Source organism: Myotis nattereri (assembly GCF_964212035.1).
Source record: "Myotis nattereri genome assembly, chromosome: 5".
Classification (NCBI taxonomy): Eukaryota; Metazoa; Chordata; class Mammalia; order Chiroptera; family Vespertilionidae; genus Myotis; species Myotis nattereri.
In genome coordinates, this window is record NC_138080.1 from 56,478,387 (window position 1) to 56,492,300 (window position 13,914).

At 44.3% G+C, this 13,914-nt stretch overlaps 1 protein-coding gene and 1 long non-coding RNA gene across 2 annotated transcripts in view; one reads left to right on the forward strand and one right to left on the reverse strand.

Annotated features, from left to right (window-relative positions):
* Positions 1-6,305, reverse strand: part of LOC308519038 — a 180,364-nt gene extending 174,059 nt beyond the window's left edge. The window contains exon 1 of the long non-coding RNA XR_013995977.1: positions 6,180-6,305. This is a non-coding gene — a long non-coding RNA (uncharacterized lncRNA). The remainder of the gene's footprint in view (positions 1-6,179) is intronic.
* Positions 6,306-7,612: 1,307 nt separating this feature from the next.
* The window catches only part of NR3C2 (nuclear receptor subfamily 3 group C member 2), a 284,982-nt gene continuing 278,680 nt past the window's right edge, over positions 7,613-13,914 (forward strand). The window contains exon 1 of the mRNA XM_081090950.1: positions 7,613-7,970. The gene's annotated coding sequence lies outside the window, so the exon portion shown is untranslated. The remainder of the gene's footprint in view (positions 7,971-13,914) is intronic.

A 13,914-nucleotide genomic window follows, 5' to 3' on the forward strand; every position in this document is an offset into this window, starting at 1 on the left:
GGAAAATGTGCTCTGCACATTCCCCCTGTGCTGACACACCAATGGCCACATACTAGCTCTCTCTGTATTAGGCATAGGTTAAGAGCTGAGCTTTATTGGCTTTCTATGAAATAGTATTACTTGCATTTCAAAATCTGTTGCTTTATCTCACATGAATAAAATTCTTGTTATATTTTAACATTTTTTGAGATTGTTTTATATCCAATATGTTTCTTCTAGCTTTAAAAGATCATTAATTTTTTTAAAAAGTGCTTTTGTATGAAATTAAAACAGCAAAGTGTAAGTTACATTTATGAATGTATAAGGAAAATCCCAAGACTTGAGGTATTATTTGGTCCTTTATACAAGCAAGCAATCTCTACTGTCATCATCCAGCAGCAGGCTAACTCTACTCAGCCTCCACTTAGAGGACATGGCTACACCACATTCATGGCCAAGACCATTAAAAAACATTTTTTTAAAGTAATGAACTAATTTAAATGGAAACATGTCTACTTGTTTTGATAAAATATTAAAGTCTAGCTATAATTAGCACTAAGCACTTCAAAATAGATTGTGGTTTAAATATTAATAACTGATGTGGATATACTTTCCACATAGGAGGTGTTTTTTACATGTTTCATTTTTATATGTGGATATTTAATGTCAAAATTTTATGCACTAAGAAAACCGTATAATGCTCTGTGAAAACTGCCAACACCAAAAGATTTGCATCTAGCAAGGATTTGTGCTGGGAACGAGGAAAGGAGATCTAACTTCAATTTTTTTCTAAAATTTCATGTCTGATGAAAAAAGTCCTACCAGGCGATTGAAAATGCTTCATATTGAAAGAGCTAATAATTGGTGCCCCCAAAAGGATTAGAAGAGACAAATGCAATATAATAAAAATATCATTTGATATAAGAATGCATTAATTCCCCACTGTGCCAGCTCGATGAAGTGGGAAATACTCAGCTGCCTTTGTTGGGACAAACTCAAAAATTGGATTAGGACCTTGAAATGAGCAGATGACCTCCGGATAAGATGATTCAGTAGCTTCTTTAATATTATACCATCACTCTACTTCTCTTGAAACCCAAATCATTCAATTTGGGGAGACTACAGGTGAGAGAGAAATTTGACACTTGCAGAGATTTAGTTTTAGTTTGCTTTGTAATGCATTATCCATAGCAAATTTACCACTATCTTTAGGAATAAAGATGACATCTGTCATGAAGCTTCTTACATTTTTCTGTCTGCCATTTCCAGTGTCATATATCTGACATGTGATAACCTCCCTTTATAAACGCTAATGTTAAGGAAAAGATTTTATTCATTTCAGATGCCCACATGGCTATTCTTGACCTACTTGCAAATTATATGACAAGATACCCTGCACATTCTCTTATTCTGACATTTCTATTTCTGACATTGAACACACCTTTTAAGAATAAAATAATCTTTATTATGTGACATAGGCATCAGAAAACTAAAATTTAAAAATTCATTTGGCCTCATTTGATATAAATACCTTATTGTCTGTCCTTGATGTGTTAACATTTTATATCATAAGAAAATACCTTTTTTTTTTTGCTTTCATAGCTCAACATTTAAATCCTAAAGCATTTTATTTCTTTGCAATCATCTCTGTTAGAATAAGAAAAAATAGTGTTGATCAAAATGTTGTCTTGGTTGTTACTGACAGCTGTTAAAATGCTGCTAAAAATACAGTGCCAACTACTGAAAAGCTCCTGTGAAGTCCTAATGAGAAATTCTAAATGAGTTTCTCACGAAGTTCAGCAGAGACTCTTGTTTCCCACACCTGACCCACTGGATTGTTTCACTTTTCTGTGGTTGTTATTGCACATCATATCAGAAAACAGTCTCGATCCATAATCGCAATGAGCGCTCAAATCATGCAGTTATGTACTTAAGATTAGCACAGTTATTTAAACGTGCTGAATTTCCAGTACTATACCAAGAAAAAGAACAGAGAAAAAAGAAAAGCAATAGGAAATACCTTTATTTTTATTAAAAAAAAAACTGCTCTAAGTCCTCCCACCCCCATTTTCAACCACTGTACATTATTTCTAAACTTAGAACATCGGTGTAGGCACAGTGAAATCTGATTTGCTTTTAATAATATGGCATGCTAATTGTGATGCATAGGCTGTTTGGTGCTCTGTCATCTCAAAATCTGGCCATAGAAATGTAGTAGGCTTGTGTATTTTCTATTCAAAATGACTATAATGAAATTAAGGTAGACAGATGAATAAATAGTTAGGTAAACAAATACAGAAATTAATGAATAACCAAAGCTAATAAAAATATTCCAACTTGTCTCGAATATTGAGTTTGGTCTATTTTGGATATTAACAAAAATCCTGATATGTTTTGTATTTATCTTCTGGTCCACAATTTCTTATTTGCTTGCAGTGTTTATAAACTGTAACATGTGTGTTTTGCAATAAACAAAGAAGTTCTATCTTATATTTTTCCCGGATTCATCTTCTCTCTCTAACAACCCCCTCCTTTCTCTCTCTGACTCTCTGTCTTTCTCAACTCTTCCCAACAGCTGGTAAGAGACAGGGGGTGGGGGTGGAGGGAAGCCTTGCTTTTTAGAAAGAAAGAAAAAAAAAAAAAGCCAGCATGGGTAGGCTTATTAATGAAGTTAACTATGACCAAATGCTTAGCTTTTAGCTTTTAAAAATTATTGAATTAAATTATATGATACTTAATGGTCTTTACTTTCTGGTCCATAGTAAAGATATAAAGGAGAGGTATTTAATACATTTCAAAATATATTCATTTGGGGGGGTTATGACTTCATGGCTCAAACAACTCAGTGCTTATCCGCCCACCCAAACCCCCGTCTCCTCTCCTCCCCCCTCCCACACTGTTTGAAGAAATGGGATTAGAATCATGGAACCAATGGTTGACTCTGCTAAAACTTAAAGAGGAAGGGAGAATTTTTTTCTGACACACACTTAGATTATATTAGGCTTTGTATCTGAAGTTATATAATAGAGGATGTGATGTCACATGTCAATTGCAAATGCTGAGTCCTGCACTTTAATGTGGCAAACCTCAGGGAGTTTGACACTAATGGGCTGAGGGAAGGAGGTGTCCAGTGGTGCGGAGACTGGAACTAAGGGTGAACAATTGTCAAAAGGGAGATATCTGATGCCACTTCAAGATTTAAGACTATTTGGCAGCTGTAAGTAGTCTCTGGCCATTTGCGGATGAAGTTAATGTCCTTTTCTGTGCTTTTCCTTTCATTCTTATTTCTCTTAAAAAAAACACACACACACACAAACATTTCCTTTCTTTTGCAAAGAAAAAAATATATACATATCTAAAAGGATGAAAAGAACAAACTTTTTTAAAGGACAGCCTTAAGAACAAGTAATGACATTTCTGGGTGTACACTTTTTAAAGTTGATTGGATTCTTTATTAATGAGCATTGGAATGGAAAGTAATCCAAATAACCAGAAACCCCTGCATCCCTATCTTTGATTCTTAGCAAAATCAATGTTACCTTCTCCTCAGATGAGGGAACCACACATCTTATCCTGGAACTGTTCTCCCTTCAAGAGTGGCACAGGGCCACCTCTTGTCTTACAGCCAGCAAAAGAAAATGAAGAGAAGATGGAAATTTAATTGTTGAAATGTTTGGGCAAATATTTAGATACTCAGATATCCAAAAGCAAAGTTTTACCCATTATTAATTGCAAGACCCCTTGACATCTCTCCCAAAGGATAGTAGAAGCTGATATGGATGGACATACGGACCATCTCCTGAAGCTATTTTGGTGGGAAAAAGTTTCAAAAGAATATCCATAGATGCTGAAGAATTCAATCTGTTTTATAATAAACTTTTAAAGGCAGGGAAGATTAAAAAAAAATGAGAATGGACACGAACATAAAAAAAAAAAAACAACACAAGAAAAATCTTCCAAATTCTAAAATGTTCTAGTTATAACACAATAGTCTGATCCCCACCAAGCAGTCTGTAATGGAATTATTGACAAAGTAGCAGTGGGTTACCTAGGTATAGAATGTGTATGGTAAATCATTTTGTAAAGAGGGAAGAATTACTAATTGATCAATTTTCTAAACAGAAAATTTACATTATTTGTTTACCACAAATAAGGGTTTTCTCTAGCATTTCATTATGAAAAATTTCAAACTTACAAAAAAATTGAAGGAATTTTACAGTGTATACCTGTATACCCACCACTTAGAATCTACCATTAATATTATACTATATGTATACTTTATCACATATCTATTATCCCTCTGTCTACTTTATCAACCCATCAATCTCAATCCATCTAATATTTGATGCATTTCAAAAATCAGTTTTTGTAGACAGTAAACTTTTAAATAGTGGTTCTTTTAAAACTTCATTGAATATATGTTAATATGCTAATTTTAAAATACATTATTATTATTTTTTTGAGTTCACCTAAAAATGTTTTAAGGATTCTACATTCCCTACAAATATGGAAACTGAGGCAAAAGGTCATTTTGCTAGAGGCCAAAATGCCACTTTGAGCCATCTAAGAATTAAGTACTGCCAACACTGACTGGGTGGGTGATGGATGAAATGGGAGGTCGATATTCAGACAGTGGGAATGTGGTCAAAGAAAGGTAGTGATTGTTTCAACAGGGCAGTTGGGTATTTAACAGGGCTTAGTGTGGGAAGGGATTAGCAATTTTCACAGCTATTTAGAAAGAAAACGTGAAAGAACCCAGAATTAGGCAGGGTGGGGTGCGGGGTTCCAATACAGCCTGTGGAAAAGGAAATATTAAACCTGAGCAGGGGTGTATGTGGTCATTTCTCTGGGTTTACCTTAGTCATAAAGGACAGCAAGCAGAGGAGGCTGTAAGTAGTAGTGACATGCATAAGGCACCCCCTATCCCCATCCCAATCTTCCACCAAGGGTAAGTGTACCAGTGCGGTGGAACAGTCTGGGCTGACCCATATCGCGCACAAACACATACATCCCCAGATGGGGTGATCCGTGTAGCGGGGTGTAGGTGACCTGGGGTTGCAAGGAAGCTTCGGAGCAAGGAGGCAGCTCCGCAGGGCAGTGGGAGCAGGAGAATCCCTGGATCGCTCCATCCTCTGCACCCCCCCACCCCCACCCCACCGCGCGCTCCCGCCGGCGCGCGCCACCCGCCGCCCTCCCAGCTCGGTCGCCCCCCTTTCACTTTCGCGTCTGCGTAGGTGTTTGCCCCGGCAGGCGCGAGGGCGCGCGGGGCGGCGCGGGGGCGCGCGGCGCTCCGGGAGCCGAGGGGGAAGGGGTCCTGGCGCGGCTCCTGCCTCGGTTAGCTCCCGGGACCCGCGGCCGTCCGCGTTTCGGCGGCTGTCAGAGCTAGGGGACCAGTGGCGGCCGTTGCTATTCACCCCTCCCCCAAAGCGCCCCCGCGCGCAAAAACGCAGTGGGTCCTCGGCGCCCCCCCCATGGTGGGGGTGGGGCAGAGGCGCAGAGAACCCCAGAGGAGGAGGAGAGATGCTGCCACCCCGGGTGGGCAGCGAGGGAGCAGGAAAAGAAACTTTTCCCTCCCGCCCCCAACGCGTAGTCCTGAGTCCGCGCGGTCCCCCGCAGGTGGGAACTGCACCTGAGGCTGGGGCTTGAGGTCAGGGCCGGACTTGGGACGGGGGGGGGGGGGGGGCTGAGTGAGGGGTGGGGTGCTCGTGCACTGGGGTTCCGTTTTCTCTAGGCCTCCCCCCTACCTGAAGCCGGGGTGGGAGGGCGGCCCCTGGCACCCCTAGCCCGTTTCCCACCAGTCGGTGTCTGTACGCTTTGCTACCTTCTCCCGCTGGTGAGGGCTTGACCCGCGGAGGGGGCCGCGGCGCCGAGAGCTCCCCTCGCGGCCTCCCCCCCCCCCCCCCCCCACACACACACACACTCAGACGTCCGAGCTGTCACTGGCCACCCCAGGCCCGGGGAGGGGGCGCGGAGAGCCGCGCTGCGGGGCAGCCGACTCAGGATCACCCCGCGGAATTTCCAGGCTCCCAGGGCCGCCGTCAACGCCCGGGAGACCAGAAGCCCCAAAGAGGCGCCCGCCTGAGGCCAGCCGCCGCTGCTAGGGGCGCGCGGGAGCCCGCGTCCCCCTCTGAGCGATTTGGCACCCGCGTCTCGCCTGCTCCTGCGGGGTAACAACACTACTGCTCTATTGCTCTACCCACCGTCAGAAGGGCGACCGCCGGGATTACCATCCTCTCCATCCTTATTGCCGATCTGCTAACATTGGACTTGCTGGTGGCGGCAGCAGCGGCGGCGGCGGCGGGAGTCTCGCTGCCCCCCCCACCCGCGCCCCAGCCTCCCCACCATGTCCTAGAAAAGGTGAGTGCAGCGAGTCACTGCACTGACAGCAATGGGAAGGGAACTGGGGAGCTCAGGGGCGACCCTGGTGAAGGCTGGGTCCACGCAGAGGTGGGCTGCGGGCAGACTAGGTGCCCGTTGGGCCGCCTCTGGGCAGGGTTGCTGGGCGCGGGCAAGCAAGCGATCGCAGCGGCTGTCCCTGCACGGTTCTAACCTAGATTTTGCCAGAAGCTGAGATCCAGGGTAAAATGGGCTCTCCGTAAAGGAGGTAAAAACTTAGTAAAACAGGCACGTCCATTCCTTTAATAATGAATAATTTGGCAGCGCAGGCTGAGCTGCCGCCTCCTCGCGTGCCCGGGCGCCAGCTCCGGGACTCTCCTCGCTCCTGCCTGCCGCCTGTGCTCCGCCCGAGTGCGATCGACGCACAACTGCTGCCGGGCTGGGAGAGCGCGAGTGACGGCGGGCCCCTCGGGAAAGTCGGGACTCTTGGCCGGGACTCCCGGCACCTGGGGCACCGGGGGTCGCTTTGCGCAGGGGAATTTCGAACACCTGAGGAGGCGTCGGGACCAGCTCTCCCGCGCCGTCTCCGTCGCCTCCGCTAGCAGGGAGTTCCCTGCCTGCAATGGCTGGAAGTTTGAGTCTTCTTGCTTTCAGGGTCCGAAATCCCGAAGCTTAATTAACTGCAAGGCGAAGAGGGGCCTTTGGGCACAGGGTGAACGCCTTCCCCACGACTTAACGCGGGCGCGGGGCGAGGGTGAGGCGGGAGGCTGAGCAGCTGCTGGCGCCCGGCTGCAGGCAGGTCGCCGAGGGCCAGGGTACCAGATTTAGGCGTGTACGTCACTGGTGCTGATTTGGAGCCAGCTGGGAGCCTAAAACCGAGCCGCACACGCGGACCCTCAACGTCCTTAGATATCGGAGTTAAGAAGTCCAGAGGTTGGGTGGGCGGGGGGAGAGTTGAGGTAGGGGCGGTTGGAGGGAATCGGACATTTCTTCTTGCAGATGCCGTATCCTTAGAAAACAGTTCAGTTCCTTCCCCCTCTTCTGTATGTCCCCCCCCAGTTATATGCAACCACTGCCACCCATTATAAAGAAGTGAATGTCCTCGACCGAAGGCTTTTCTTTCTAATTGAACTAGTGGAAAAATCCAACGCTAAAGTAGTAAGGACAGTAACAAAATTGTAAGGAGAGAGAGCAGCAGCTCCTGACCCTGGTACTTTTTTTTTTTTTTTTTGGTTTGGGGGGGGGGGGGTGAGGAAGTGGGTGAGAGGCTGTGTTTAAAAGGCTCGGCGACGCTGAAATCACCCACTTTTCCTGCACGGTTAAAACAAGGAAATTCAAATCAAGTGGGAACGTGATCCTCTTGCAAGCTGGCAGCAGACACTGCGGCTGCTCTGCTGAGAGGTAACTCGGAAACCCAGGAAAGGGGCGTGGAGAGGACCTTGGGGGTCGGTGCGGCCCCCGCGGGAGTCCTCCCCGGAGAGCGGACGCTGCGGGTGGAGTCTGGGCCAGGGCTGCCCTTCACCTGGCGCTGCAGGTGGAGAGCGTGAGGGGATTACACCTTGACTGGCTCTCGGAAAAGCCGACTTTGACGCGTCACCACACTTTGCATGTCTTTTCAGCTATCGTAGGGTGGGCAGGAGAGCCAGGTGGCGCGAGTAAGCTGAGGGCTGCTGAGCGAGGGGCGGGGGTCAGCGTGCGCAGGGGGCCTGCTGCCTGGTGTCGTAGCCGCTGCTGGGCACCCCAGTCGCCCGTGCGGCTTTAAGGGAGCCGCCGAGTCCAGGCTGTGTCGCAGCAACTTTGTATCAGTCATGTCGTCCTCCTGGTGACTGACAGCCACAATTGCCCAATGAGAAGCCATCCTCGCCCAAGCAGCGTGGAGCCTGGCTTCCCCCTGGGCCAATAGCAAGGGCTCAGGGGGCGGGATAGCAGCCTGAACTTTATCTGGACATGTGACCCGCTTTAAAAAGGGCCCACTCCCCCTCCGGGCTTCCACCCGTCCTCTCTCCTCTCTCCCTCCCCATTTCGCCCGCCCTGGCCCAGCTCCTACCCCTGGCCCCGCCGGGTCCTCTCCGCCCCTCGGCGCCCGGGGTGTCATTGGACGGGGGAGACGCTAGCCAACTTCAGGCTGCTGGAGGAAGCCCGTGCAGTCACCTGGGTGCAAGAGCGTTGCTGCCTCCTCGGGCGCTCCCGCTACAGGGGAGCGGCAGTCGCTGGCCTGGATGTGGTTGGATTTGGGGGGGCTCCACAGCTGGAGTGTCGTGGCGTTGGCGAGCGCTGCAACAGGTAGACGCCGAGACGGACCCCGGCCGAGGCAGGTGTGTGGGGGTGCGCGGCGGGGCGCCGCTTGCCGGCCCGGGCGTGCGGCCGTGGCGCGGGAGCGTGCACTTTGCTGGGAGAAGTGGCTGCGTAATTCGGAGGCACGGTCGGTATGGGGCTGTGTGCTTGTTGTTTTGTTTTGGTTTTCCACTTTTTCCCCCCTTTGGCTGCCAGAGGACTATTTTGGGAAAGTTTGGCCACTTTGGATAAATGCCCTCTAACGAGCGGCTTTCAGCCGCTTTTGGCAGTGGGAGGTCTATCATCACCCTTCTCCTTTTCCCCAGGATGAATTTCGGGTCCTTCGCCTTGTACAGTTTTTAAAGGACCTTTGAATGATATTTCTCTCCTCTATCAGTTGCAGAAACACCCAAATCATAGCTGGAGGTGTAGCTTATTAAGGGCAGTTGAAGGAGATAGCGATCCTGATAGATCCTGCATGAAGGAGACTCTGGAAATTCGTGAATTCCCCATTCCTGGGTATTCATGAAACTCTTGAGAGAGGCTCTTCTTTCTGTGGCATCAGTTGGAATTCTGAAGGCAGGGGAAAAGGGATGGAGCTTGTTTTGGTGTCACCCGGACCCTTCTACTGGATTTAGGTGCATGACTTCTCCTACTGAATTTTTTAAAATCAGGTTTAAATCATAATGGTTTATGGCACCCTCGGTTTTAACTATTTCATAGAAGTTAGGAAAACTTTTACTTGATAGGAGGCAAATTTTGGAAAGTGCTGAATTCCAAATGCACCATTTCCATTTCTCTAGGTGCTGTTATTGATGATATTTACATAGTAATGATAACAGCGTTCTCCATCTGTGAAGTTCTGCTGTGAAGTTTTAATTTTATGTGTGCCTTCATGGCATGCTATCATGGAAATGGTCGAGGAGAGAAGTTTTTAAAAATAATCTAAAGGTGAGCTTTTTCCTTTAAGGGAGAAGAAATAGTTTTGTTTGGGGATTTTGGAAAGATCAGGTGGCTCAGTGAATTAGGTGAGTGAATAGAAATCAGGTGTGCGCAGTTCTAACTGGTTCTCCTGCTCTCTTCGGTGACCTTGGGCAGGTTTCTATCATTTACCTCATCTGTAAAGGAGGGGAACATAATCATGGTTCTGTAGTGGGAATGACAGAAAAATAGTTACATACAACAAACTTACAACTATGCAACCAGTGAAAATTGTGTCATTCTTAAAGATTCTGGTCTTTTAGATGCCATGTTATAGTGAAATAACTATAGAAAATGATGCATTTAAAATGGAACTATGGGGGATATTAAAAGTGAAAATGTTTTCAGATAAAATACAAATTTGCAGGAGTTTTTGTTAATATTTCTGAAAAAAAAACTACTTCCTTATGGAAAAGGACAATTTAATACAGGGTATAAAACAAAATTTTAAAGTCAGATTTTTCCTTTGCAAAAATAGTATTTAAGAGCATACATATGGCGTAAGGTAGAACTTCTAGCAGAGCTTGCCCTTACTTTTCTTATGTGAAATTTCCATTATGTTTTGTGATGAGGCCATTCACATGAAAATTAAAGGGTTCTAGTCGTTATTTTACTTTGTCCAGAGAAGGTCTCTGCTGTAATCTTCATTGTAAGGGAGGCAAATTTTATTTTATATAAGCTAGGTTTCTATACCAGTATCCTATAGGCTAGTAATAAAAAACTCTCCCTTTACCCTGTGGATAGTAAGTTCGTTCTATGAGAATCATATGCACCAACTAGTATTTTTAGTATTCACTAGTAAGTTTGAGTTGACCGAAATTCTCTTGAAACCACCATGGTCATTATGCCAATTCCGAAAGGACAAAAAGTTGGGTTTCCTGGACAACATAGGGAACAAATTTCTAACCGGATACATTTCTTTACAGAGAAGATGAATTAAAATAATAGGGAGAACTCAGGGTAAAATATTTCAGTAAATCTATTTTTTGAAAATATCTGATCTTTAAAAGTGTTTCCAGTGGAAGCCATACAGACGCTTGATGTCCTCTGTTTTTCTGTTTGACTGTTGCCAACCTTTACTCTCTTTTCTTTGTTGAGAGGTGCCTTAGGCTGATAGGTGAGAATACCTACAAAGCTAATTTGGATTTCAGCAAAGCCTGTTGCACATTCTATAATGATAGCCCTGTCAGTAACGTAGTGAAAGGCAGGCTATATTATCTTATTGTTAAGGGAGTTTAAGGATGGCTAAACAGGACTTGAAAAGTTGTGCTCAGCTGCATGATGTTAGCTGATAAGGTGCTTGCTTGTAGTTTATGATTGTCCTTGCCTGCCATCTCCCATATAGATTCTCTTCAAATCTTCATAAGGATTCATAAATCTGAGCTATGATTCCTACTTGAGGGCAGAGTGATGAAAAACCTCCCTTGGAATATCAGTAGGTGTTCTGGATTCAAAGGGAAACAGGTTTCTGCACTGTGGAGCTGCCCGGGAGTTTTAGCTGCAGATTTCCACTGCGAGCCTTTACAAATGCAGTAAGTGATCATCCTTTCTGAAGGAGAATTTGAACTGTGGAGTTTTGGAGAGGGATCTGCATGGAGATTTCCCTTCAGACTCCGGGAAGGTAGGCCCGTTCCCCAGGACCTGGGGAGAGGCTGTCAGTGTGGAAGTGGGGAGGGGTGGGTCTGTGGAGGCCTTTAGTAAAGGTGCTTAGGCAAGGGTGAATTCCAGGCATTTGGGGAGAGGGTGGAGCAGTTTACCAAACAGGGATCATGGGTTGAGGGACTGGGTTGAGGAGCGAGTGGTGATACACAGAAGGTGTTCAGTTTTGAACACGAATAGACAGCCATGTTACTTGTGTTTAATGAATTTGGAGCCAAAACATCTATACCTTAGATGTACATCCCTTCAAGTCTTGTATGGGGAGGACAGAATATTCTTAGATAGAAGTTGAAAAAGCACATAGTGTTTACTGGTCCTTTTCAACCTGTGACTATGACTAAATGGTTTTTTAGTAAAGGAGAAAATGCCAGTGGTAGCCATTTCTATCCCATTTCACTAGTGGTAGTTATTGTGTGTGTTTTGTTGTTGTTGTTGTTGTTTCAGCTTTTACTTGGTTTTTATCCTTACTGAATTTTTTGGCTGGAGTTACCAGATAACCACCTCAGCCTCTGTAATTTGATTTATTTTCCAGTGTTTTGTGGATTAATTTTTTATTAGGAATTTATAGACTAATGCTCTTTATGTAAAAGGAGGCTACATAATTGGTAGGTTTTTATGTATGGTTTTAAATTAGTATTGATTATAATGGTTACGTTTTTTGTGTGTTTTTGTTGTTGTTTTCACTATACTATTAGCTTGGGATGCACTGGTGAAATTTATAAATCTTCTGCCTTCTGGGACCTTACATTCTACTGTAGAATACAGAAAAGTTAAAGTAGTTACAATAGCAGACGATTTGGGCATTAAATTTCATTATAGAGCCTTCTCATAGCTATTGCCAATTTATTTGGTAGAGTCATCATTATTTTTGTGTGTCAATTAATACAAGTTCTGTAACAAAAGGGCTCCCTAGTCTCTTTGTAATGAGAGGAAAGTAGGAAGATTGAAGGTGTGAGTGGCAAAGCAGGGGAAAGGATGAGAGGCCGAAAGTAATGCTTGTGCACAGATCTGTAGAAACGGCACGTTTAAGATCAGGACCTTCACTTGGGTCATAGTTTGTTTACACAACTGAAAGGATTTGAAAAATGCATAATAATTTTAGGAGGTTTATAACAATGTACAAATGAAATTTTTACTCAGAATAAGTTAGTTTTCTTTACGTGGTAGTTCTCAATGGTGAGTGTGGGAGGAATCCCCCCTTCCCCCATTCCAGGAACATTTGGCAATGTCTGGAGACATTTTTGGTTGTCACAACTGGGGACAATAGGGACTGCTACTGGCATCTGGTGGGAAAGGGTCAGGGATGTGTTAAACATCTTACAGTGCATGGGACAGACCTCCACAACAAAGAATTATCAGGCCCAAAACGTCAGTGGTGCCAAGTTGAGATAACCATGGAGAAAGGGACATGGGATCAGATTCCAGTTCTGCCACTTAGCTGTGTGCCCAGTGCCTCAGTTTCCCCACTGTATCATTTGGATAATACTTTTACCAATTTTAAAGGATTGTTTATACTTATAAGGGTAAATAAGTTAATGTTTGAGAAAGGCTTATAATATTGCATTGAATTATGTGATGCATGAGAATTATATAAATATAGCCTATTACAATTATTATGTCAATGAAATATATATAGAGAGAGAGCCAATGGATATGATTGTATAGCTACAACAATCCTGCGGGCTCCCTGAGGATGGGGACTGTGCCTGTTTTCTTTAGCACCATAGATTCAGTGATTGGTTGTAGGCCCAGGATGTAGCACACCCTTGGTAAGTATTTGTTGAATGAATGAACACGTACGTTGGACCCATCTTGAACTTCCTCCATTTACAGTGGAGACTGAAACTGCCTGTCTGTTGGGAGTCTTTTTAGCAGGAGGAACACCACCAGGTCAGGGTGCACATCAGAGTCCTCACCTGGGCTGAGATACAGAGAAGAGTCCTGTCATTCCCGACATAGCCCCTCTGAGCTTTGGACCATCTTAATTAATCAGGATAGATGAATCTTTACTTTTTAGACTTGACATTTAATTATCTTGATCACAATCAATTTTTTTTTTAAATCTGACTGTTTTTCCTGTGATAATTTACTCCATAACTTTATATTGGGAAATGGTAGCATTAATTGCATTTTCTTATTATTTTTAATAAAGCCATGTTTTAGATATGGGAAGTATCTTCCATATACCCCAAAGATTCAAAAGGCTTTGGAGGTAGAATATTTAGTTTTAAACCTGCCTTTGTCACTTACTATGCCTTTGACCTTGGGCAAGCCACCTACCTCACTAAGTCCTCAGTTTCCTCTGTTTACTTCATGGTCCCCAGGATGACTTTGAATATTAAATAAGCTAGCATTTGTAAATAGTCTTTGTGAACTCTAAAGGCTGTATTATAGAAATATGTTACTTTTACTTGGATGAAAAGTAGTTTTATATGTGCTTCTTATAGTCAGTACTCTGTTGTATCAGCACCTAGACAGGTAACAATTTTAATACAAGTGTTGCTTATAATAAATAGAATATGCACTTACAGCTTAGTACAGCTATTTTCAACCATTTTCTTCTCCTGGCACACATACTAATTACTAAAATTCTGTGGCACACCCAAAAATATGTTTTATTTTTGTCTATATCTGATAAAAATAGGTATAATTTTGATTCATTCACACTGGACGGCTGTTGTTATG